Source organism: Schistocerca piceifrons, chromosome 1, assembly GCF_021461385.2.
Source record: "Schistocerca piceifrons isolate TAMUIC-IGC-003096 chromosome 1, iqSchPice1.1, whole genome shotgun sequence".
Lineage (NCBI taxonomy): Eukaryota > Metazoa > Arthropoda > Insecta > Orthoptera > Acrididae > Schistocerca > Schistocerca piceifrons.
Window position 1 is genome coordinate 905320685 of NC_060138.1, and position 25604 is coordinate 905346288.

Below are 25604 nucleotides of genomic sequence, written 5' to 3' on the forward strand. Positions count from 1 at the left end.
TATCCCTAAGTGCACCTCAAATGATGCTGAAAATATCGCCGTTCCTTGTCGCCATAAAGCAGCTTCCACCTGACGACGAGAGCTCATCCTTTGAATCTCGTAGTGGATTGAGCAAGAACTTTGAAACTGTCATAGAATTGTATGTATAATCATTATATGTTGCCTAGTCTGTGATGATTCGCAGACCGAGTTCCGGGTGGATAGGTGCTAGCGTGCTTCAGCTTCCACATGGCAGCCCACGGATGGTAGGGTCGACCGGGAGCGGGCAGGGCGCGGGCGTGGCCCGCTACCGCTGCGCACCGGAAGCTGGCCGCCTTCCCGACCGGAAGCAGCCCCGCCCGCCGCCAGAGTGCAGTGCCTGCTGCTGCCGCTGCAGGGGTCGTCGGCGGTAGCGCTCGCTACAGGGCCGTAGCGCCAGTGTTTCACCTCAACTCGACCTCACATTCTAAGGTAGACGGACCTGAGTTCAAATATACGTAAATAGGGAAGAATACTACCGTGTAACAAGGGCGTCCAAGAAGTAATACAATACATTTTTTTCTGAAAGCAGCTTGATTTTATTGAAAATTTCAATAACCCATATTATTCTCTAATCTTTTGGCTGCAAAACTCCGTTTTTCAATGTGACGGCTTTATGCCACCTTACTGGGCGATGTTAGAGCCAACTGCTTGCTGCAGCAATAACCTCCTCTTCATCCACGTACTACTTCCTGTGGCAAACAGATGGAAGTCGCAGTGGGCGAGATTGGGGTTTTAGGGTGGATGCGAAAGAATGGTCCAATGAAGTTTTGTGAGCTCCTCTCGGATGTCCAGACTTGTTTAAGGCCTTGGAGAAGTTCGTTTGCAGTTTTGTGGCGACAAACACGCTGAAGTCGTTTCTTCAATTTCGTTTACAGTACACCTCTGATTTGAACGTTGCGCCATGAAGCAGGAGATCAAGCGGAATAACACCTTAGACTCCCAGAAGCCCGTCACCATTACTTTACCGGCTGAGAATGAGGCTTTCAACTGTTTCTTTGGAGGAGAGATGATGTGCCGCCACTCCGTCGATTGCCGTTTTGTCGTCTGTGTCGACGTCCGACCAAAAATTGTCTCGATCAGCCTCCTAATGCGCAAGCAATTCCACACAGATTGTCCTTCGCTGCACTTCATAGTCTGGTGTTAGGAGGCTAGGAAGCCGCGCGGGATTAGCCGAGCGGTCTGAGGCGCTGCAGTCTTGGACTGTGCGGCTGGGCCCGGCGGAGGTTCGAGTCCTCCCTCGGCATGAGCGTGTGTGTGATTGTCCTTAGGATAATTTAGGTTAAGTAGTGTGTAAGCTTAGGGACTGATGACCTTAGCATTTAAGTCTCATAACATTTCACACACATTTGAACATTTTGAGGCTAGGAACCCAGCGGGCACACACGTTTGAGTTGCCCAACTGTGGGAGAAGTGTGTCATCACTACAAACAGAGACGTCTAGTTGAGCAGCGAAGTGTTTGACTATGATCCGTCGGTCACCTAGAATGAGATTTTTTGCAAGTTTCATTGCAAGAGTCACAGCTGTGTGCGGCCGGCTTGAGGGAGAGCGGACAGGTTTGCGAGACCTGGTTGCGCTGATGACAGACTCCTCTCCCAACGACTCACCGTGCTTTTGTTCACTGCCAGGTCTCCATTCTCGAAGAGTCTGTGAGAATATGCGATACTCTCGTTTTCTGCCAAAAGAAATTCAATGACAGTTCTCTGTTTGGGACGCACTTGTGTTACAGACACCATTTTGAAGGCCACATATAGCGCCTCCACATATCGTAGCGTAATGAAACTACAGGGGCTGAATCGGGTATTCCCAAGGTGTCCCACAACAAATTCAGCACATTTCAACCGAAACTGGGCGAGAAAAAATGTGTTGCCATACTTATTGAACGTCCCTCGCACACATGTCTTCAGTTTTTCGTCATTTGTCTTTGATAGCAAAATCTTCTGGATTCCGCTGGTGTCCGAGGGCAGCAGAACACTGTCAACAGACAATGCTGCATTCACTCGTAAAAGGATAATAATGAAATGAAGAAGGTCCATCTTAATGCAAGAACATTCTTTTTATCGACTGAATGTTTTCGCAAATTGTGACTACTATTATGCATCAGCTGTACAAATGAGGAATGCCAGATGAATATTTGTGCCGGACTGGTACCTGCTTAACGTGAGCGGTCGCCATAGCCTCTATGGCTATCCATGCACAGCTGCTGGACCGTTGCAAACTACTGAATGTCACTGTGTCCACGTACAAAGCTCGCACATATCCCTGTGAATCCCGCACAGGGGGAGACAATGCTGTTCTCGTCGTTTTGCCTCGCTATGGCATGAAAAACAGTTTGGCAGTGTCTGTATTGTTCAGAGCCTGTACAACCTACTGCAGTGACGTTCAGACATGAATGCATTAGACTATACAGGCGCTGAACAATACAGACACCTCAAGTATTTCATGCCACAACAGTGCAAATCGACAAGAGCAACAACGTCTTCCCCTGTGCTGCAATCAGAGAAATATGTGGGGACGTAGGCACTGCCACATGGGAAGTTTGTGTCGGTGTGGCACGTGCACATGCATAGCAGAATTGGTTACGGCATACGTGCATATCTTCCAGGCACTGAACGATATAGACATTGCGAACCTATATAATACAATTTTTGTTTGATTAAGAAACAAACATATTCCACCACAGTTCTTCCACTTAGTGTTTTTTTTCTTTTTTGTTACTTTTTCCTATGGCAGAAATTAACTACAAGTCTAAATTACATCTGCATATATATCTACATCGATACTCCACAGGCCACCGCACGGTGCATGGCGGGGGGTACCCTGTACCACTGTTAGTCATTTCCTTTCCTGATCCACTCGCAAACAGATCGAGGGAAAAACGACTGTTTACGTGCCTACGTGTGAGCAATAATTTCTCTTATCTTATTTTCGTGGTCCTTACGCGCAATATATGTTGATGACAGTAGAATAGTTACGCAGTCAGCTTCAGATACATAAAAAAATATCACACCTAGGTTCCTTGGCAATATGTTGCAGGAGTTCTTCTTTGGCAACAGACAATCCTTCTATGTTGATTGATACAATCACAAGGTGAGGTCTTGATAAAGACCTTTGGTTTCCATTCATAGTGAAACCTATAATGCAATGCTTTTGGAATGCTGACGTTCAGTTCAGTACTGGAGAATCTAGTCCAGTACCTATGCAGGGGCACCACGTGCAGGAGTCTGCGGAGAAGAACAGACAACCAAACATTTAATTAACTGTCCTAGATGTCCTGTATCATGTTCCACACAAGAGCTTGTTGATGTTTCAGACAATGCTGCTGCCGTTGCACAATTTTGGGCTAATACCGTTTAGTTTGTTCTTTTATGATTTGACCTGATTTGTTATATTGTATATATTGTAAATATTGTTGTAATGTTTTTGACTCGAAATAAATAAAGCTTCAGATTCCGGTTCTCTAAATTTTCTCAATAATATGAAGATAGCATCTGTCCCTGAAAGAACAGATACCATTGATAACCGCGCAGCTTCTCTAGAATGAAATGATAATTAAATAGAAACCCGTAGCTGCTGACAGGTGTTGATGATATACATTAATAGGGACAGCTGAAAATGTGTGCCCCATCTGGGATACGAACCCGCGATCTCTTAAATATATGGCAGAGACGCTCTATCCATCTGAGCCACCGAGGGCACCGAGGATAGCGCGACTGCAGGAAGTTACCCCTTGCACGCTTCCCGTGAGACCCTCATTCCCAACTGTCCACAACCTACATTCGTAGTGTTCCTAATAGATATTTGCCCATTCACTCGTTACTCGCGCCAGGCTAAGCTGGCGAGTCCCGTAAGAGTTTTTTCGGTAACAGATACCACCTTCATACAGTTGAAGGCTACCCGGCGATTGACCTTCTTCTGTGGGAATGCGCACGCTTTGCCCGAACTCTTCTGTGCGTTCGGTTTCTCAGATGGATAGAGCGTCTGCCATGTATGCAGAAGATCCCGGGTTTGAGTCCCGGATATCTCATTGAGGGATATCAACAACACCTGGTGGCAGCTAAGGGTTTCTATTTAACTATTATATCTCAATAATGTTTCTTGAAAAGAACGTCGCCTTCCCTTCAGGGAATCCCATTCGAGTTCCCGAAGCATCTCCGTAACACTTACATGTTTTTCGAACCTACCGGTAACACATCTAACAGCCCACCTCTGAATCTCTTCTATGTCTTCCTTCAATCTGACCTGGTACGGATCCCACACACTCGAGCAGTACTCAAGAATAGGTGGCACCAGCGTCCTACATGCGACCTCCTTTACAGATGAACCACACTTTCCTACCATTCTCCCAATAAACCGAAGTCGGCAATTCGCATTCCGTATCACAGTTCTCACATTCTCGTTGCATTTCATATCGCTTTGCAACTTTAAGCCAAGATATTTAAACGACCTGAGTGTTTCAGGCAGCACACTGCTGATATGTATGCGAACATTACAGGTTCATTATTCCTTCTGATCAGCATTAACTTACATTTTTCCACATTTAGAGCTAGCTGCCATTCATCACAAAAAAATGGTTCAAATGGCTCTGAGCACTATGGGACTTAACATCTGAGGTCATCAGTCCCCTAGAACTTAGAACTACTTAAACCTAACTAACCTAAGGGCAGCACACACATCCATGCCCGAGGCAGGATTCGAACCTGCGACCGTAGCGGTCGTTCGGTTCCAGACTGAAGCGCCTAGAACCGCACGGCCACACAGGCCGGCTTCTCAGTCTCAAAACCAAAGGCAGGGATATTGATCTGTAATGTTTCGGTTCCGTTTTTTGTACCCTTCTTATATACAGGAGTCACCTCAGCTTTTTTACGGGCGCTTGAGACATTGTGCTGGGGGAGAAATTCACGATAAATGCAAGCTAGGTAAGGGATCAATGTCGTAGATTACTCTTTGTAAAACCGAACTGGGATTCCATCCGGACCTGGATGTACTGCATTGCACAACGCTTCGCGCCGGTATGAGTCCGCGTATTCACATGCAATGGTGTTGAGCTGAAGACGTTGCGAATGACAAAATATTTGGAGACTGGTTACTTCTTGCTTTCTAAACTTAGTTCATTCTATTTTAACTTCAATTCTTCCATGTTAGAATCCACTATAAGCGAAAGGTCTGTTTTATTGATACAACTGGATTATATTACCGAAGACAGAAGGTTGGTCTTGTAAATCGATATGCACGCCAAAGTATGCTTACCTATTACGTTCCAATAAGCCGTGCATAAAAACGGGGTTTTCTGGTGCTCATACCTCGGGTTCGTTCTGCTTTGTCAAGAACTTTAAGGTTTGACTTCGATACAGTGAAACCTTTGAGAGCAAAATTTTTACGTTGCTCTGTAATTTCATGCTACATTCTCAGCGAAGAATGTCAATGTACGAGTAACGCGAGGGCACATGGCGAAACTCCACATATAGGCGCCAAGTATTTCTGGAAAGCTAACACCAGTTGGTAACGCTGGGAGTCACACTGTCGTCGCACAACGACGGTAAATGAGCCAGTGCGAATGTGGGTGCAGGCATGCGAAAGTTGGAAACTTTTTTCGTTCAATAGATGCGGGGTGAACAGTAAGAGTAGACTCAGTTTCCTGGCTTCAACATTATAGGAACCTAAACACATATGTTTGACGGGAGCCGGCCGGGGTGGCCGAGCGGTTCTAGGCGCTACAGTATGGAATCGCGCGACCGCTACGGTCGCAGATTCGAATCCTGCCTCGGGCACGGATGTGTGTGATATCCTTAGATTAGTTAGGTTTAAGTAGTTCTAAGTTCTAGGGGACTTATGACCTCAGAAGTTAAGTCCCATAGTGCTCAGAGCCATTTGAACCAATACTTTTGTTTGAAGGGACATTCGGAAAGGCATATATTCGAGTAGGTATTTGAAAAATTCTTTGTGGTTAACACTAATACGAGATGAAGAGCGTCGTCATGTATCTTGTTCGGAGGTTGCAAAACCGTACGAAATACTCGAGGAATACATCAGCGCATCTGGTAATCAGTGCGACGGCAGCTTGACACACATATCAATGATAATGCACGGCACTATGTACATTTCATGGAATCAAGAGTTTCTTGTGGTACGCTGGTACATAGTGCTTGTGGGTGTTTCTTGTGTTTAACGTTCTATGATGATTTGTATAACATGCCCTCTAACATGTGACTCATTCGTTCCTGGATTCTTGCTCACATACTACATTTTCTCTTTATACGTTGATGAACTAAAACGTTATCATCATCTGGTTAAAAGCGTGCTGGTCTACCTCTGGAACGCAATATAGTAGCAATTCTGGGTGGCACGTATTCGATAAGTTCTTAGCATTTTCCTGGGTTTGTGTGACATCCGATTTCCATGCACAGGTCACGGAATTCCAGTAATTGCGTGCCGGTGGTTTGTGGAAGCCAGATAGTGTCCTAGATGAGTCTCATCTGGTTTAGATGAGGAGAATTTGGTGGCCAAGACATCAACGTGAATTCACAATCAAACTCCACAACCCAATGCAGCGCGATTTAGGCGTTGTGAAAGGAAGCATTCTAATAACCTCTCACAGTGGGACAATAATCGGTAATCCTGCAACTTAAGCGGATCATCTCACTCTTGAAAAATAAAAATTGAGTGGTAGTAATGTAAACCATCGATTTACACTTGTCTTTCTGCTGACTGCAGTGCTTTTGCACCTAAAAATCATGAATCAAAATTTTGCAACGTGGAGGTTTGGGTTGTTTTTTGGTAAATGACTGAACACCAATTATTTTCTGTTACTGATTTATTTTGCCGTTTCTCTTGAATGCAAACATAATTCAAGTCATAATTTTTATCACATAGTAATTCTTTCATTCACATAGTTCTTCAAATTCGTTTCCGTCTTCCGACCGAACTGCATGGAATAAAAACGAAAACAAGTGAGCGCAGCCACAACGAAAACGACATAACACAATCTGTCTCACGTGGCATCAATGTACGACCAAAGACTGTAATACACCAAAGATAATTTTCAAAGAAATTACTTTGATATATACTGGGACAATTTTGTACATTAGAATGATATTAACTTATATTAACTTTAACAGTTGCTTTTATCCGTTGTTTCTTACATTAAATGGAAAAATAACTGGATGATTTGCTTTTTAGAATACACGTATTTTTGTATAAAATGCATAGCGAATAATTTCATAACCATCCAGTCAGATGATGAAATGGAAATGGTAAATAAAAACTATAACAACCAGCTCCCCATCAAAAGCCGAAAAGTACGCGAGTCCACCAAATGTGGTATCGAATGATCCGTTAACAGTGAGAGTAGCATCGAAAGAGTCAATTCGGATGAAAGAAAATCACCCTTGTGTTGTTACAAGATTTCCTGCTGGAAGATGCCATCGCATGAGTGGTCCGAAATAATGTTCAAATATTCCACAATCTTGATAGTGGCTTAGATTGCTACCATTGGTTACACGGAAGCTCAGCATAATGCTGCGGCTCCCTGCTAAGTTTGTCGGGCGATGCATGTTCGGGCAGCCGTTCACCTGGCTGACACTATATGCAATCACGACCCACGACTAAGTGTAACACGAAACAAGAATCATCCAATCAGGAGATACGTTTTCATTGATCCACTGCCCAGTCTCGATGATCACTTGCACACTGAAATCATAATTGACAGTGTCGTTAGGCTAACATGGTAACAGTGATTTATAGGCTGAAAATGGCTCTGAGCACTATGGGACTTAACATCTATGGTCATCAGTCCCCTAGAACTTAGAACTACTTAAACCTAACTAACCTAAGGACGTCACACAACACCCACTCATCGCGAGGCAGAGAAAATCACTGACCCCGCCGGGAATCGAACCCGGGAACCCGGGCGTGGGAAGCGAGAACGCTACCGCACGACCACGAGTTGCGGACAGTGATTTATAGGAGTAAGGGTGTTTAAATCTTTGGTGGGTGACGAGTATTAGATTTTCATCAGTCAGAGAATAATTAGTTCATTATTCCATGTTACGTTTTAGATACAGAGTCCTGTATACGTTTCCCCTATTTTGCGATAATACAAAACATGCTGCCCATCTTTGAACTTTTTCGATGTACTCCGTTGATCCTATCTGGTAAAGATCCCACACGGCCCAGCAATATTCTAAGAGAGGACGGACAAGTGTAGAGTAGGCAGTCTCCTTAGTAGATCTGTTACATTTTCTAAATGTCCTGCCAATAAATCCCATCTTTGGTTAGTCTTCCCCACAACATTTTTTATGTGTTCCTTCCAATTTCACTTGTTCGTAAGTGTAATACCTAGATATTTATTTGAATTTACGGTTTTTAGCTTAGACTGATTTATCGTGTAACCTAAGTTAACAAATTTCTTTTAGCACTCATGTGGATGACCTAAGACTTCTCGTTATTTAGGTTCAACAGCCAATTTTCGCACCATTCAGATATCTTTCCTAAATCGTTTTGCAATTTGCTTTTATCATCTGATGACTTTACTAATCAATAAATGACAGCATCATCTGCAAACAATCTAAGATCGCTGCGCAGATTGTCTCCCAAATCGTTTATATAGATAAGGAACAGCTAAGGGCCTATAACACTACCTTGGGGAACGCCAGAAATCACTTCTGTTTTACTCGATGACTTTCCGTCAGTTACTAAGAACAGTGACCTCTCTGACAGGCATTCACGAGTCCAGTCACGTAACTGAGACGATATTCCATAAGCACGCAGCTTCACTACAAGCCGCTTGTGAGGTACAGTGTCAAAAGCCTTCCGGAAATCCAGAAATACGGAATCAATCTGAAATCCAATGTCAATAGCACTCAACAGTTCGTGTTAGTAAAGAGCTAGTTGTGTTTCATAAGGTTCCATAAGGTTTCTTCAAGGTAATTCATAATGTTCGAACACAATATATGTTCCAAAATCCTGCTGCATGAGGTGAGCTCGTAATGTAGTGGATTACTCCTGCTACCTTTCTTAAATGTTGGTGTCACCTGTGCAACTTTCAAGTGTTTTGGTGCGGATCCTTCAACGAGCGAACGGTTGTATATGACTGTTAAGTATGGAGCTATTGCACTCAGCATAATCTGAAAGGAACCTAATTGGTATACAGTCTGGATCAGACGACATGCTTTTATTAAGTGATTTAAGTTGCTTCACTACTCCGAGGATATTTACTTCTACGTTACTAATGTTGGTAGGTGTTCTTGATTTGAATTCTGTAATATTTACTTCGTCTTCTTTTATGAAGGCATTTCGGAAGGCCGTGTTTAGTAACTCTGCTTTGGCAGCATTGTCTTCGGTAGTAACTCCATTGCTGTCGCGCAGAGAAGGCATTGATTGTGTCTTCCCGCTAGCGTACTTCACATACGACCAGAATCTCTTTGGATTTTCTGCCAGGTTTCGAGATAAAGTTTCGTTGTGGAAACTATTATAAGCATCTCACAATGAAGAGCGCAGTAAATTTCGAGCTTCTGTAAAAGATGGCCAATCTTGGGGATTTTGCGTCTGTTTAAATTTGGTATGACTGTTTCGTTGTTTCTGCAACAGTGTTCTGACCCGTTTTGTGTACCAAGGAGGATCAGCTCCGTCGTTTGTTAATTTATTTGGTATAAATCTCTCAACTGCTGCCGATACTATTTCTTTGAATTGAAGCCACATCTGGTCCACACTTACATTGTTAATTTGTAAGAAGTGGAGATTGTCTCTCAGGAAGACGTCAAGCGAATTTTCATCTGCTTTTTTTGAATAGTTATATTTTTCGTTCATTTTTGGAGTATTTGGGAGTGTGTTCAATCTTGCAACGACAACCCGATGTTCACTAAGCGTTGTATCCGTTTTAACGCTCGTTGTTAACTCGGGATTATTTGTTGCTAAGAGGTCAAGTGTGTTCTCACAACCGCTTACTAATCGCGTGGGCTCAAGAACTAACTGCTCGAAATAATTTTCAGAGATTGCGTTTAGCACAATTTCGGATGATGTTTTATTCTTACCTCCGGAATTAAACATATATTTTCGCCAACATATCGGGAGTAAATTAAAGTACCACCAACTATAATTCTATAAGTCGGGTATGTGTATTAAATCAAACTCAAGTTTTCTCTGAACCTTTCAGCATTAGTATCATCTGAATTAGGAGGTAGGTAAAACGATCCAATTATTTTATTCCAGTTGCCAACAGCGACCTCTGCTCATACTAACTCACAGGAGTTATCTAAGTCAATTTCGCGACAAGATAAACTACTTCTAACAGCAGCAAACACGCCACCGACAACTGTGTTTAGCCTATCCATTCGGAACACCGTTAGGTTCTTCGCAAGAATTTCGCCTGAGCTTATCTCCGGTTTTAGCCAGCTTTCAGTGTCTATAACGATTTGAACATCAGCGCCTTCTATTAGCGCTTGGAGCTCTCGTACTTTCCCAATAGAGCTATGACAGTTATACCAATGGTTCCTGTATCTACATTCTTCCTGTTTTCAGCCTGCACCGTTTGTGACTGAAGCCCTTTTGTATTTTCCCGAGACCCTCTAACCCAAAAACCACCCAGTCCAAGCCACACAGCCCCTGCTACCCGCGTAGCCGCCTCCTGCGTATTGTGGACACCTAATCTATCCAGAGAAACACGAAACCCAACCACCCTTTGGCGCAAGTCGATGAATCTGCAGCCCACAAGGTCGCAGAATCGTCTAAGCCTCTGATTGATACCATCCACTCGGGTCTGTACCAGAGGTTCGCAATCGGTCCTGTGGACTATGCTGCAAATGGTCAGCTCTGCTTTCATCTCGCAAGTAAGACTGGTATCCTTTACCACTTCTGTTAGCCGCTCGAAACCAGAGAGAATCTCTTCTGATCCAAAGTGAGACACATCATTGGTATCGACGTGACCCACCACCTGTAATTGGCTGCACCCTGTGCTCTTCATGGCATCCGGGAGGACCTGTCCCACATCTGGAATGACTCCACCCAGTACGCAAACGGAGTGCACATTGATTTTCTTCCCTTTCTTGGCAGACATGTCCATAAGGTGGCCCATTACGCACCTAACGTTGGATCTCCCAACTATCAATAATCCGTCCCTCTGTGATTGTCCAGGTCTTGCAGGCTGAGAGGTTTCCTGTGAAACCGGAAAGGCGATGGCATCTGGCTTAGTGACAGTGTCAGCGACAGACAGCACCTGGAATCTGTTTGTCAGGCTAACTGGGGAAGCCTTACGTGCGGCCGCCTGGGAAGTCTTTCACCACCTGCTACGCCCTGGGACGACCTCCCACTCGACCACAGGTGAAAGGTCAACCACAGTGCGAGCAGTAACTGGGCTGGCCACTGGTGAGGACTGAACAGAGGACTCAGATGTGCTGGACGTCCGTTGGATCCCCATGGCTGGCTCACAACAGTGGTGCCCATCCACAGCAGCCCGAAACTGTGTAACCGAAGCCATCACAGCCTGGAGCTGAGAGTGAAGTGTTAAAAACTCGGCTCGCATCCTCACGCAACAATCACAGTCCCTGATCATACTGAAGACCATGGGAAACTAAACTATGCAGACTATCGGCACATGCTGTGGAACTCTACTGTAGACAATGACGAAAATGCAGAACTGTGTCTAATAAATTAGATTAATACAGAGAGATTCAAACAGCTAACCACCGAAGCACTCATATGAAACAAAATTATTCGCCCCTGATTAGGAACTGGTAATGTGTCACACTAAGGGGAGACGACACGGAATGGACAACCAGGCCACACTCAGCCTGCACAGCACAATGCAGCACTCGTTCACAGGTGGCCCATGATCAGCTGGAACATGTATGCAGGAAGCAGCCACTAACATAGAAAAGATAATCATTGGCAATATTAAAATATGTCCTAGTAGCAAACTCATTTTGTTCACTGACGTCGTGTGGAGTGGCCGTGCAGTTTGAGGCACCATGTCACCGATTGTGTGGCCCCTCCCACCGGAGTTTCGAATACTCCCTCCGGCACGGGTGTGTGTATTGTTCTTAGTGAAAGTTAGTTTAAGTCAGTTTAAGTAGTGTGTAACTCTGGGAACCGATGACCTCAGCCATTTCGACCCTTAAGAATTCACACATTTGAACATTTGTCATTGAGGAGTTCATCCAGTTCTTTGCGTTTCGTAACGTACATCTCCAGTTCTTCTAGAATGTCTAATCTACGTAAAATTTTTAGTTGTTGGTGGGTGCTATCAGTACCATGTCCCTTATGTTGTACATGTAAAACTAATGCTGTTTCACCGCTGGCGTCGGTGTGTTATTTGAATATCAAGTCAAAGGACTTGTCTGCCTGGCCCATACTGCTTTTGTCACAATCACGGCATGATATTTTGTAGACCCCAGATTTGCCGCATTTATTACTCCTACGTGACATGTTACGTCGCACTCGTGTTTTTATGTGATCTGCTGTCCTGAACGCCATTTTAGTTCCATTTTCCTGGAATAGGTACTCCTTTTTTTCTGATGTTTTGCCTGTGTATTTCGTAGTGACATACTTGATGTGATCGGATGCTTTCTGTTCATGCCGTTTATTTCTCTTCTTTATATTTCTGTTAATTTTGTTGCGTATAGTGCTCATTACATTCAGGTCATATACGTTTGGAAGATCGTTCAGTCTTAATAAGTCTTATTCTGGTTGTTTAAGTCTGCACAGGAGAAAGAATTCAAGACTCTCCATTTCGCTGCAGCAGTCAGAAATGGCAGCCGTATCTTTGCAGGAATGGCAGAAACAAGGCGTTGATCACCGTTAAGGGTGGATATAGGCCTACCGGGTGATCAAAAAGTCAGTATAAATTTGAAAACTTAATAAACCACGGAATAATGTAGATAGAGAGGTAAAAATTGACACACATGCCTGGCATGACATGGGGTTTTATTAGAACAAAAAAAAGGAAGTTCACAAAATGTCCGACAGATGGAGCTGGACAGCAAAAGTGCTACCGTGACGGGTGAGAGGTACACCGATATGTTACAGAATCGCATCATCCCCAGCCTGGCTGATAAACACCTTCTGGAACGTACGATGTTTATGCAGGATGGCGTTCCACCCCATATTGCTAGACGCGTGAAAGATCTCTTGCGCTCATCGTTTGGTGATGATCGTGTGCTCAGCCGCCACTTTCGTCATGCTTAGCCTCACAGGTCCCCAGCCCTCAGTCCGTGCGATTATTGGCTTTGGGGTTACCTGAAGTCGCAAGTGTATCGTGATCGACCGACATCTCTAGGGCTACTGAAATACAACATCCGACGCCAATGCCTCACCATAACTCCGGACATGCTTTACAGTGCTCTTCACAACATTATTCCTCGACTACAGCTATTGTTGAGGAATGATGGTGGACATATTGAGCATTTCCTGTGAAGAACATCATCTTTGCTTTGTCTTACTTTGTTATGCTAATTATTGCTATTCTGATCAGATGAAGCGCCATCTGTCGGACGTTTCTGAACGTTTGTATTTTTTTTGGTTCTAATAAAACCCCATGTCATTCCAAGCATGTGTGTCAATTTGTACCTCTCTGTCTACATTATTCCGTAATTTATTCAGTTTTCAAATTTATACTGACTTTTTGATCACCCGGTACATAGACCCACCGAAGTGCTGAGCCTGTTTTGGATGTTATACCCGACAGTAGCTGTTTGCGTCTAGATAACTACACTTGCTGCTTATTGGGCAGCTTCAAGAACCTTTCCTAGTGCATGTATCACTTGAGGCTATTCACCGAAACCCGCATGAAAGGCAGGACAGTTGGGTGATGGGGCCTGCAATCTGCTCCGGAGGCCGTCGCCGGCTGGTCCCGCATTAATTACGGGCCGTTACAGGGAGCGGGGCCGACGCAGGCGGGCCGTTAGGCGCGTGCCGTACGGAGCAGAGGCTTCGGAATGCGGCAGCGGGCAGCGGCAGCAGTTCACAGCGAGAGCACAGTGTCATCAACCCGCGCCGCTCACTTCCTGCACCGGGGCGCGGGCGCCGCGGCACGGTTTACTTGACGAGACCTTCCAACCGACCACTGGCTGTTTGCTCCACAGTGAGCAGCGACACCTACATCTACAGCTGCAGTTGTAGCTGTACTCCGCAAATCATCTCATGGTGTGAGGTGGAGGGTTCACGGTGTACCACAGTCACTTCACCCTTCCCTGTTACAACCCTCAACCGATCTCTTCTACATCTACATCTATACTCCGCGAGCCACCTTACGGTGTGTGGCGGAGGGTACTTATTGTACCACTATCTGATCCCCCCTTCCCTGTTCCATTCACGAATTGTGCGTGGGAAGAACGACTGCTTGTAAGTCTCCGTATTTGCTCTAATTTCTCGGATCTTTTCGTTGTGATCATTACGCGAGATATATGTGGGCGGTAGTAATATGTTGCCCATCTCTTCCCGGAATGTGCTCTCTCGTAATTTCGATAATAAACCTCTCCGTATTGCGTAACGCCTTTCTTGAAGTGTCCGCCACTGGAGCTTGTTCAGCATCTCCGTAACGCTCTCGCGCTGACTAAATGTCCCCATGACGAATCGCGCTGCTTTTCGCTGGATCATGTCTATCTCTTCTATTAATCCAACCTGGTAAGGGTCCCATACTGATGAGCAATACTCAAGAATCGGACGAACAAGCGTTTTGTAAGCTACTTCTTTCGTCGATGAGTCACATTTTCTTAGAATTCTTCCTATGAATCTCAACCTGGCGCCTGCTTTTCCCACTATTTGTTTTATGTGATCATTCCACTTCAGATCGCTCCGGATAGTAACTCCTAAGTATTTTACGGTCGTTACCGCTTCCAATGATTTACCACCTATGGCATAATCGTACTGGAATGGATTTCTGCCCCTACCTGTCAAATCTGGCGAACACTTGCAGAACAGCAAATTACGTGAGAATGTTCTGGCTGTGCTGTATTTTGGTGGTTTGGTGGTCTGGAGGTGTTAGAGCTCATATCTTTAGTATACGATGTTAAAAAAAAAAAAGGTTCAAATGGCTCTGAGCACTATGGGACTTAACTTCTGAGGTCATCAGTCCCGTAGAACTTACAACTACTTAAACCTAACTAAGCTATGGACATCACACACATCCACGCCCGAGGCAGGATTCGAACCTGCGACCGTAGCGGCCGCGCGGTTACAGACTCTAGCGACTAGAACCGCTCGACCACTCCGGCCGGCTACGATGTTAAAAATTGAACACGTCTGTCTATGCTTGCGATAACAGCATGAGCTCCGATCTTTTTCGTATCAGCTTTACAATGCTCCTGTTCACAACTTTAAAACGATTTGCTTCGTGCTTCGCAGATAAGCCGGTTCTTTGCTAGACTGTCCCGCTCAAAGCCCTAATTTGAATTCTACTGAATGCTATCACGATAGACAACAATCTCCGTTGCGTGACAAAAAAATTCGGTCACCATTGTATCTATAGATGATTTAAAAATGTAGAAACTTGTTTATTCCGTATAGTTACTTTCATTAACGATTTATATACTGAAACGCCAAAGAAACTAGTATAGGCATGCGTATTCAAATACAGAGATATATAAACAGCCAGAACACGGCCCTGCGTTTGGCAATGCTTATGAATAAATAAGACAAAAAGTGTCTGGCGCAGTTGTTAGACCGGTCACTGCTGCTACAGTGACAGATTATCAAGATTTAACTGAGTCTGATTGTGGTGTTATAGTCGGCGCACCAGCGATGGGATACAGCATCTCCGAGGTAGCGGTGAAGAGAGGAATTTCCCGTACGACCATTTCACGAGTATGCCGTGAATATCAGGAATCTGCAAAACCATCAAATGCCGGCCGCGGTGGCCGATCGGTTCTAGGCGCTTCAGTCCGGAACCGCTCTGCTGCTACGGTCGCAGGTTCGAATCCTGCCTCGGACATGGATGTGTGTGATGTCCTTAGGTTATTTAGGTTTAAGTAGTTCCAAGTCTAGGGGACTGATGACCTCAGATGTTAAGTCCCATAGTGGTTAAATCCATTTTTTGAAACCATCAAATCTTCGATATCACTGCGGCCGTAAAAAGATCCAGCAAGAGCGGGACCAACGAAGACTGATGAGAATCGTTCGGCGTGACAGAAGTGCAGCCTTTCCGCAAAATTGCTGCATACTTCAATGGTGGGCCATCAGCAAGTGTCAGCGTGCGCACCGTTCAACGAAACATCGTCGATGTGGCCTTCCGGAGCCGAAGGCCAACTCGTTTAGCCTTGATGACTGCACGATACAAAGCTTTACGCCTCGCCTGGGCCCGTCAACACCGACATTGCACTGTTGATGACTATAAACATGCTGCCTGGTCGGACGAGTCTCGTTTCAAATTGTATCTAGCGGATGGACGCGTATGGGTATGGAAACAACGTTATGGAAACAACCTCATGAATTGATGCACCTCCACGCCAGCAGGGGACTGTTCAAGCTCTGGAGGCTCTATAATGGTGTGGGGCGTGTGCCGCTGGAGTGATATGGAACCTCTGATATGTAGAGGTATGACTTTGAGAGGTGACACGTATGTAAGCATCCTGTCTGATCACTGCGTCCATTCATGTGTATTGTGCATTCGGACGGACTTGCGAAAATCCAGCCGGACAGTGTGACACTCCACACGTCCAGCATTGGTACAGAGTGACTCCAGGAACACTCTTCTGAGTTTAAGTACATCTGCTGGCCACTAAACTTCCAGACATAACATTATTGAGCATATAGGTGATGCCTTGCAACGTGCTGTTCAGAAGAAATCTCCACCCTTTTGTATTCTTACTGATTTATGAACAGCCCTGCGGGGTTCATGGTGTCAGTTCTCTCCAGCACTTCTTCAGACATTAGTCGAGCCCTTTCCACGTCGCGTTGCGGTACTTCAACCTGCTTGCGGGGGCGCTACACGATATTAGGCAGGTGTGCCAGTTTTTTTGGCTCTTCAGTGTATAATCAAGACACAAAGGAATGAAAGACGTTAACTGCCAGTGGACATTGATTTATATCGATGGGGCTAGATGGAAATTTGCCCCAGCCCTGGATTCGAGCCCAGGTCCCGTGCTTATTATGCAGATACGTCGTTCACCACTACGCCATCCCGACATGGTGGTCACCACAATCGAACACACTACTCAGCACCACTCCTGTAAGACCCAAATTCTCAACTTATACCACACACTATTGATGTGCCCCTGGTCATTAGCTCCATTGCTCACGGCATTTCGCCGATTCCCATAAGAGTTCGAGCATGATGTGAATTGCACTGAAGGGATCGTTGGCGGTCGTCGGTGAGATGTTGTGAGTAATGGAGCTAATGAGCACTACATCTGTAATGTGTGATATAAATTGAGAATTTGGATCTGACAGCAGGCGTACTGCGGTAGTATATGCGGTTGTGGTAACCTCTGTGTTCTGGGTGACGCGGAGATCAGCGCATCTGGCTAATAAGCAGGAGAATCAGGTCCGAATTCCGATCTGTCACGAATTTTCAACTTGCCCCATCGATATAAATCAATGCCCAATGGCAGCTAATGTCCTTAATTGCCTTGTGTCTTGGTTCATAGTGGCTGCAGGATCAGAGTGGTGTCTGATACATTTCTGTAATCACTAGCTGGGTGAAACCTAACTTGCAGTAATGGTATTTTCAGAATGCGGTAGCGTCCTACAAGAAGTACAGCAGGTGTTGATTTAGAACATCCTACAGAGAAGTCTTGATTTTAAGATCCAGCTGAATGGTTTTTGTGTTTGCAAGCCCCTTTTGCTCCATCGAAGAATTTCTTCAAATAAAATCTTAAAAATTAATTTATAAATTATTAGGTTTACAACTTTGTTTCCGCCGTTTTGCGACAGATGTCACTTGCAGCAAGTGTTGGTTCAGGTGGTTGGTCATAAATGTCATATAACATGCTTAGGCATTTATAAACGTAACGCCATCGAAATATTAGTCCATTTGTCATAGTGTCATATACTTATTCTCCATTGATCATGTCACCTACGAGCCAATTCTTGTCACTTGCGGGAAGTTATTATTTTCTGCTATAACATGAAGAAATCTGCAGCTGAAGCTCATAATATGCTATGTAACACCTATGGTGAGGAATCTATTAGCGAAAGAACGTGCATGAAATGCTTTCAACGCTGCAAAAACAGCGATTTTGAAGTCGAAGACCCGTATGGCGATGGAAGACAGATGGTTTTCGGAGCTATGTACTGAAACCTACGGAAACAATGACAGGGAGTCGTTATCGGAGGCAACTGATTCGTTTGAGCCGAACACTGAAAGACAAACAGCCGCGATGCAGCGATAGACATGACCTCGCTGGACCCTCTGTCGCAAAACCAATCAAAGTATACTTGGAAACGTTGAAATGGGAAATGCCACTCCACCTGCTGCATTCTCCTACCACCTTCTTCGATCAATGGCATGTGGCTGGCTGATCAGCATCCCCGGTCATGTGAACAAGCGCAAAATCGGATCGATTCAGTGATCTCCTAAAAATAGCTCAGTTCTTCCACCGCGAGGATCGTAGGCTGCCCGAAGATGGGGAAAAGCAGTGGCCAGTGATGGCCAATATTTTGAGTGTTAATTTTTTTGCAAGTTTTTCACAACAAAGCCGCGAACATCGAGAGAAACCGATGGCAAAATAGATGTAGACCTGATGTTTTATATTAAATGCTCTCATCTGTAATGAAATAATGCTTGACCATGTTAATTGATTTCATTGAATTAGAGTTAAATAAAAGATACGTCCTTGACTTCTTTCCCCATACTGATTACCCCTCCCAGCTGCCTCTATGTAAGGTAATTTGGTAAAGTACTATTGTTTTTTATTTTCGTTGAGTCAGGTGACTCAGTAGTTAGAGGAGCAGAACGTGGGAAGGCGGGATTTCAGATGCCCATCCGACAGCCTCATCCAGGTTTTCCAACAATTACAGCAAACACAGGGTGTGTCACTTCGATAAAGTAAACAGGCCATTTCCATCCGAGCTTGTGCTCCTTCTCCAATGACCACGTCCCTTACAAGACATTAAACCCCAATCTTCCATGCTTCGTCTGTTCGCTACTTCTTCCGCGACAGGACAGATGCCGTCATACATATGGTACAGACGAAGTGTGACGCACGCGACGTATCTAAACGAGCTAAATAGCGCACGCACTTTGATCCCTTCCTAGACTCTCATTGTGGTCTTCAGTTCGAACATTGGTCTGCTGCAGCTTTCCACGCTGATCTATCCAGAGCCACTCTTTTCATCTTTGCTTGACGTCCGGAAACCAGTTCCATAAGAACATGCTTACTGTATTGAAGCTTTGGTCTGTATGTTAACACATTTGTCTTCGGGTATCAACCCGTATTTCATATATTATACAGCAATCCACGTAGCAAATGTCGTCAACTGTCTTCACCGTCTCATTTCCTTCTCTAATTCCTCTGACATCACCTGACTTTTCTCCACCACTAACTTTACTCGATTGTATTGTTTGTGTACTGGACTCGCATTCGGGAGGACGACGGTTCGAATCCCCGTCTCGCCATCCAGATTTAGGTTTTTCGTGATTTCCCTAAATCGCTTCTATGAAAAGGGCACGGCCGCTTATCTTCCCCATCCTTTCGCGATCCTAACTTGTGCTCCGACGCTAATGGCAGCACTGTTGCCGGGATGTTAAACTCTAATCGCCCTTCCTTCCTTCGATTGCATTTCATTCGCCACGTTTTACTTTTCATGACCTTCATCCTACAACCTCCTTTCAAAACACAGTTCATTCAGTTCACTTGATATACAGTGTCGCTTGTCGTCTTTTCCAGAATTACAATGTCCTCGGTATGACAAACGAATGACTAATACTACAACCCCAAGGGTTCCACACATTATAACATGATGCCACTTAACACAGTCTTTGAGGGTGAAGCTTTTTTTCGGCAGTATAGACAAAAAGAACAAGAGACAAACGGTTAGATAAGAATAAATAATTTATTATCGAAGGGGAAGATATATCAGTTTATTCCCTCTTTAACAAACCTAGTAATGTCTATTCATGTGACTTGAAACATTATCCAGTTTGCTAAAATTAGCCGTGTAATCTTACGCTGGACTGCCACGGAAAAATATTGCATATTGCACACTGGGGAGACGCGGTTTCAATAAAGTTTTCCCCACTACATCTACCACCTTGACAAGTTTAACTGCTGCCTACATTAAAATTTTGTGGTGCGGTCTCATACAAAAGAAAAATCATGGTAACCGACAACGACCGTGGAAGCCTACTCTTTCTTAAACTATGTTGTTCTATGAAAATCAGACCTGAAATAAAATGTTGCTACTACACCCTGTAGAAGTTCGCCACCGTAGCAAGTGGTGAACATAACTAACTGTCACACGAAGGAAACGGTCTCAAAATTTTGCCAGGATTTTTTTTTTTTTTTTTTTTTTTTTTTTTTTTTTTTTTTTTTTTTTTTTTTTTTGTTGACAGCGGCAGTCGCACGTAGTGCACACTGTTTTCTATGTCCAGTCGAGGGGCTACATGAGTGATAAACAGTGGCTCCAAGGTTTAAAAAGCATTTAATAGCCACGAGCGCGGTTTCCTAACCTGATTCCTCTCCTTACAGCCTCCGAATGACGACATATGGCAGAGAATCACACAGCAGCTGATAGACACCACTTAGTCCTCTGGGACTGGGAATTCTTTTTACACCAAGTAGAGCTATGTACCGTGTCGTCCGCACGTCGTAAGGATCCACGACCGACTTTTTTAAATCTCGAATCTAGAAAAATTACTGGTAACGTGCACTGTATTTACATATTGCATTCGTCTCAGTAAGGTGCAGATCTCGCTGAGTCGGTACAATACGCGATACGATCAGAAATACGGAGGTAAATTTGAAGTTCTCTGATGTGCCTCAAAAGAAATAGTTTTACATAGCAAATCCACATCGATTTCTGTAGTTAGTTTCAGTAAAACTTTTGTTTTGGCGCAAATAACTGAAAACTACTCTTTTAGGATTCTTGTATTTTCTTCGCTAAGCTGTCTTTTACACTCAATAAGAAAATGAATCTTTTCTCATGTTATAGTCAGACTTCACATCTTGACAATGAACTGGTTTTCTTTCCGTTATTGACCGTAGTTACCGTGATACTTGAAAGTAAAGGAAAACCCTACACGTATTTTGAAAAGATTGCAGTGAAAACTTAGTCGCTGGCCAGTTCACGATTGGTGCATTTTATGGCATACAATGCTGCGTACAAAATAAAGCAAACATAGCGAAAATGTTTTTAACTGAGGAAGGAGAGCCACAGCTCTGTTCATTCGAGAAAATGCGTCAGACATATTGTAAGTTGTCCACAAGGAGGTTGGCAGCAGGCACCACGTGCCACGCTATTGCTGCCTGTTACGTCGTACTATGCGCACTGTAGAGTGCCGATACAAGACGAAGCTCGAAGTAAAGAAACTTGCTGAAATGAAAAGGGACTGAGACTCATCAGCTGATGATGCTTACTGGGTGTTTTCTTCAGTCTATGTTCCCTGATTTCAGGAAACTTTGCGACGGGAAGGACACGTCGCGATTTTCCTTGTTATCATGACATTTCTCCATTCCTTCAAACACTTTCTCTACCTCTACACAGAGTTCACCACTCACTGCTACTCCATCGAGGTTGACTGCTCTCTCTTCAAATTCACCAACATTTCTTCTAAATACACCTCAAGCTGAATCATATACCACTCTGTGAAACTGAACAGTTGTGGGAAGACTAGTGTAGATTTATTAATTTGTAATTATTATTTATGTTTGTGGCACAATGAATATAGTGCTGTACTTAGTTGTCTTACTTAAAAAGTTTCCATAGTGGTATTATTAACGTAAATCTAACACTTTCACCGACTAACCTTAATGTAATGAGTAGCTTTTCAGCAGGAGAAGTAAGAAATCGAAAATTTGTGCCCTGTTTTATCAGAGTAGCTAAGTTGCTACAAGAAGTGGAAACTGTCTGGACTCATTCTGTACAACTCCTGGAATTTGTGTTGGTGTAGGGAGTTCTCACAATAAACCACAACTGAACTATTCTCAATATTTACAGCATTGCACAGGTGTAACCAGTACTTCCTTTCCGTTTTCAGCTTTCTGTTCATAGAAACGTCCTCTTCAAACAAGCTATATGAAAATTGTGTTACCTGGCAAGAAGCGCAATTCAAAAATAAAATTCTTTGACCAATAGCTTATAAACTAATATAATTTTGTGGTCACCATTTAACTACCCATGCTGCCGTTTCTGCTCCGATTGTAAATCACAGAGGCGGTGGGGTGTTTCCATGTAGATCACTTGAGAGATTGCTGACTGTTGCCAACGGAAGATATTCCTACTCTGTATCAGCGGACGGCATCTGCCCCACTTGCAACAAAACGGTGGCGGGCAGAATGGCACGGGCTGAGGTGTTGCCAGGAGGCGCTGACCGCGTCCAGTGTCCACCAAGTAAGTGGCTCGCGGCTAAATGTGGCGCGCTGCCGGCGCGGCCTGCGTGGCAGTCCTCACGCTGATGGGCCAACCAGCACCAACCACGTCTCAGCTTCCGCCAAAAAAAAAAAAAAAAAAAGTTTCAAATGGCTCTGAGCACTATGGGACTCAACATCTGAGGTCATCAGTCCCCTAGAACTTAGAACTACTTAAACCTAACTAACCTAAGGACACCACACACATCCATGCCCGAGGCAGAATTCGAATCTGCGACAGTAGCGATCGCGCGGTTCCAGACTGTAGCGCATAGAACCGCTCGGACACTCCGATCGGCGAGCTTCCGTCAACTCCAATTGGAATGCAGTTGGCTTACGAGTCGATAAAGTCCTTTTATATATGGACTCTTACGAGTCCCTTACAGTCTCTTATTAGGATACATGAAGGAAAAACTTTAAATCCCTTGCTTCGTACATAATTTGTCAGAAGTCTCAATAGAGCAAAGAAGCTGCGTCGGCTGATTCCGGGACATGTTGACCGACATACGATACCATACAATGATTTTCATACACCGTCCCATCACATTAATGTGGTCACCTGTCAAAAGCCTGAATAACGACCTTTTGGAACCATCGTGCAATCATAATAATTGCTGGAGCTCATCCAACATCATCCTGCAGACACTTATTTAAAGAGCTAGAGATCTTCACTATAGCCTCACAATATATATATACACTTAAGAAATTTGTTATTAATAATCCGAACGAATTAAAAAGTAATAGCAGTGTACATGGGTAAAACACTAAGAGAACGGATGGTCTTCACTACTCAAGGTTAAATCTAACTTTGGCTCAGAACGGAGTAAATTATGCTGCCACAAAAGTGTTTGGTCACTTACCTAATAGTATCAAAAGTCTGACAGATAGCCATATAGCATTTAAAAGGAAATTAAAAGAATTTCTTAATGGCAACTCCTTCTACTCATTAGATGAATTTTTGGATATAGTAAGTGGGTAATTTCCCCAACCCAACACAAAAAAATTAAAAATATTGAGTGTCATGTAATATTTTGTGTAATGTAATATCTTGTATAGACACCTTTTATTAACCTGACACGTTCCACATCATTACGGAGTGTCGTATTCATGATCTATGGAATAAATACTTATCTAATCTAAGGACCGCTGCGAGACGTTCACAAAGAGGGTCAGTGAGATTCTGGAAGGTAGCAACAAAGAAGTGGAACAATATCGACTCCAGTGCGCTACGGTTCTCACTTGAGGATCCATGTCTCGAACAGCCCCATCCAGGTAGTCCCACAGATTCTCGATTGGATTTAAATCCGGGGAGTTTGTGGTCAACGGAGTACGGTAAATTCATCCTTGTGCGCTTCGAACAATACACTGCTAGCTTTGTGACACGTTGCATTGTCTTTTTGTAGATGCCATCGGGATGATGAAAAAGGACCAGCATGTATGGTGGACATGGTCCCAAAGGATAATGCGGACTTGCGTTGATCCATTGTCCCGTCCAAGCTGACGAGACCACCGAGGGATACCACGAAAACATTTCCCGGACCGTAACGCATGCAGGGTGTTTGCTTATAGATGTTTCACGCCGTAAAAGCCAAAGGCCTTATGTACGAGGGGGCCGGCCGTTGTGGCCGAGCGGTTCTAGGCGCTTCAGTCTGGAACCGCGCGACCGCTACGGTCGCAGGTTCGGCTCAGAAATGGTTCAAATGGCTCTGAGCACTATGGGACTTAACATCTATGTTCATCAGTCCCCTAGAACTTAGAACTACTTAAACCTAATTAACCTAAGGACAGCACACAACACCCAGTCATCACGAGGCAGAGAAAATCCCTGACCCCGCCGGGAATCGAACCCTGGAACCCGAGCGTGGGAAGCGAGAACGCTACTGCACGACCACGAGCTGCGGACCGCAGGTTCGAATCCTGCCTCGGGTATGGATGTGTGTGATGTCCTTAGGTTAGTTAGGTTTAAGTAGTTCTAAGTTCTAGGGGACTGATGACCTCAGACGTCAAGTCCCATAGTGCTCAGAGCCATTTGAACCATTTCTACGAGGGGGCATAAATTGGTATTCGTCTGAAAACACCACCTGTCGCCACTCAGTGGACACTTAGTTGCGGTACTGGCGCGCACATTCCAGTCTTCGTCCCCGATGGTTCAAATGGTTCAAATGGCTCTAAGCACTATGGGACTTAACATCTGAGGTCACCAGTCCCCTAGACTTAGAACTACTTAAACCTAACTAACCTAAGGACATCACACACATCCACGCCCGAGGCAGGATTCGAAGCTGCGACCGTAGCGGCAGCGCGGTTCCCGACTGAAGCGCCTACAACCGCTCGGCCACAGCGGCCGGCTCGTCCCCGATGAACAGCATTCAGCACTGTTGCGTGAACCAGGCCCCTGCTGCACAGGCCCATACACACGCTAAACAGTCATTGAGGAGACTATGTTGGCAGCTCCTTGGTTCATCTGGATGAGCAGCGACTCATTGGTTCGACGTCTATTCACCCTTACACATCTCGGCAGACGTCATTCAACCCTGTCATCTATGGTCTGTGGTGCACCACAGTTCCCTCGGGTCAAGCACCATTTTGCCAGGCACGTTGTGTTTCAATCACGGCGAAAAGCGAACAGTTCACCAACTTAGGTGTTTCGGTAATGCTTCCACACTTCGTCTTAAAGTCTATCATCATGACTTTTCGGACCTCAGATAAATAGCTCAATGTCCGCATTACGACAACGACTGCACTGTTTTCCGCCTCCCCGCGTCACGCTTTATATACTCTCCACCGCTTGTGCTCCCACCTGCAGTCTGTGAGTGGTCATTGAGCGTTGACATGGAGAGTAGTTCGAGGTCACATCATGTGACTGGACCGTGTAGTACACTCGCCAATCAATGAAAAATGGAATTGACAGAGCCGTAACATCAATGGCGCATGAAATTGGGCGATTCAGCAACAGATTCCTCTGCACACGAGGTTATTCAATTCGATGCTGAACATTTATTAAAATTAATACCCTAATCACGCTGTGACCCTGAAAGACGACTGTTTTGGAACGAGTGACTTACATGCATTGCAGAACTAGACCACGC